This window comes from Gossypium arboreum, chromosome 7 (assembly GCF_025698485.1).
Source record: "Gossypium arboreum isolate Shixiya-1 chromosome 7, ASM2569848v2, whole genome shotgun sequence".
Classification (NCBI taxonomy): Eukaryota; Viridiplantae; Streptophyta; class Magnoliopsida; order Malvales; family Malvaceae; genus Gossypium; species Gossypium arboreum.
This window is the reverse complement of record NC_069076.1, coordinates 21,914,738-21,917,231: the sequence shown is the minus strand read 5'-3', so window position 1 is coordinate 21,917,231 and position 2,494 is coordinate 21,914,738. Positions and strand designations below refer to the sequence as shown.

General features: G+C 37.3%; 1 non-coding gene across 1 annotated transcript; it reads right to left on the bottom strand.

Annotated features, from left to right (window-relative positions):
- Window positions 1-2,058: 2,058 nt before the first annotated feature.
- Window positions 2,059-2,164, bottom strand: LOC128296192 (small nucleolar RNA R71). The gene has a single exon (XR_008286740.1). It is a non-coding gene; the product is annotated as a small nucleolar RNA R71 (small nucleolar RNA).
- Window positions 2,165-2,494: the final 330 nt, after the last annotated feature.

Genomic DNA, 2,494 nt, shown 5'->3' with positions numbered 1-2,494 from the left:
GCTTAACACATTTTATGGATGATTTTTTCCTTAGAATTGGAGAATTCGATGCTCCTAATGTCTTACTTTCATGTTTTATACTTAGCCGAGAATAGGAGAGCGAAAGGAATGAGAAACGGGCCAAAAATGGAGAAAATGGGCCAAATTATGAAATCAATACGGCCTGGACTTCCTCACACAAGCAGACCACACGGCCATGTCAATTTGGCAGAATCGAAGCACGACTCACACGGGTAGAACACACGCCCGTGCCATTCTAACAGGCTCAAGCACAGCCTGAAGTAATAGCACACGGGCGTGTCCCTGCCGAGCCCAAGTTGAGTCCAATTCAGAAAAGGCCAATTTTGAGGGTTCTTAGGCATTCCAAAGCCTATAAATACACCCTAAAGGAGGAGAAAAAGGATACACACAGGGAGAAGGAGGTAGGGAACTGCTCAAGAAAAGTCTATTGATCCATCTCAGAAGCTGGATTCATCATCAAGACTGAAGATCTCCCCTCAATTTCCCTTCAGGAGTTTTGGGTTTTCTTTATGTTTTTTATTCATTATTCTTCTGAGATGTTTTCCGTATTAGTTATGAACTAAATCCCCTAAATACCTAAGGGGAATGAAACCTAAGACAAATCTTGTTATTAATTTTTTGAATTGTATGATAAATATTTAGCTTGTTCTTAATTATGTGTTCTTAATTCTTGTCTTGATATTCCAGGATATTGATTCAGGATAAGCTCTTATTCAGAGGAGGAATAGACCCTGTCTAAGAGTACATTTGTCATAATTAAGCGGAGTTGGTTGCGCCCTAGAGATAGGGTGACAAGATTTTGCCAGATTAAGGTGAAACCTAATAAGGGGATCCATAGATCGAGTTAATGCAACCCTAGGGAGTTAATTAGAAAGAGATTTCAATTATTCAACTTAGGTTTAGACGTTGTTAGTCTCGAGAGGGATAATAATATAACTTAGCGATTTCTACAGATCAAGTCAAATGAATAAATTGTCTGACTTAGAGTCAAATAAGAAGTGAAGTCTAGGTGGATTTTTCCTTAGGTATTGTCTCAATCAATCGAGTTTTCCAAAAGTCATTCCCTAATTCTATTTTCTGTGATTTCTTAGTTTAGTTAATTAGTTAGTTAAAACAAACCCATTATTCTTAGGCTAGATAGTAAAAAGGCAGTCATTACTAGTACTTTTAGTTCCTTTGGGTTCGACAATCCGGTCTTGCTAGAGCTATACTACTGTTCGATAGGTACACTTGCCTTCATCGTGATAATAGTTAGTTTCAAAAACGATTCATTATAAATTTATAAAACTTATCATACGAATATCACGATCAAGATTTTGGCGCCGTTGCCGGGGAAGTAAGATATTAGGAAACTCAATTTTTATTACTTTAGCCATTTATTTTTCTTGCAAGCTACTTTTATTATAATATTTATTAATTTACTTTTTCTTTCTCTTGGCAGGTTTTTATAGTTTATGACTAGAAGAAACCCGTCAGGACCACTACTTTTTGACAAAGAAATCGATCGCACAGTTCGCAGAAACCAAAGAGAAATAAGGCGAAGCTTAAGATACATAGAGAACGAGCAAGAGGATGATATTCAAACCCCAACCGAGGAGATGGCTGAAAACCAAGACAATCAGCTACCTCCTGCGATACTCGCTGAAATAGCAAATCAGAATCCAGCTCCGCGTACTATGTATGATTATGCTAAACCTACTTTAACAGGAACTGAGTCAAGTATAGTTAGGCCTACTATTGCTGTGAATAATTTTGAACTAAAACCTAACACTATTCAAATGATACAGCAATTTTTTCAGTTGGATGGTTTGCAGGATAAGGATCCGAACACTCACTTAGCAAATTTCCTGGAATTCTCTGATACATTTAAAATTAATAGTGTTTCTAACGATGCCATTCATTTTCGGTTATACCCTTTTTCATTAAAGAACAAAGCTAAACAGTGGTTGAACTCGTTACCACGAGGGAAAATTACTACTTGGGAACAAATGACTGAAAAATATTTATTAAAATAATTTTCGCCGGCTAAAACAGTCAAATTACATAATGATATCTCTTCATTTGTGCAGATGGACTTAAAAACTCTTTACGATGCATGGGAGAGATACAAGGACCTACTACGTAGGTGTCCTCACCATGGATTACCTCTATGGTTGCAAGTTCAAACATTCTACAATGGTGTGAACCCCTCGACAAGGCAGATGATTGATGCAACAGCTGGGGGAACTATCAATAACAAAACACCTGAAGAGGCTTACGAATTTATTAAAGAGATGTCACTGAATAACTATCAGTGGCAAGTCATGAGGACTAAGCCAACTAAAACAGCAGGCATTTATAACGTCGATTCAGTTATTATGCTGTCAAACCAGGTAGAACTTCTAAATAAAAAGATTGATGGTTTACTTGGTTCTTCGCAGGTACATCCATTGATGAGGTGCGATTCCAATGCAAGAGGAGAATGCACAGAATA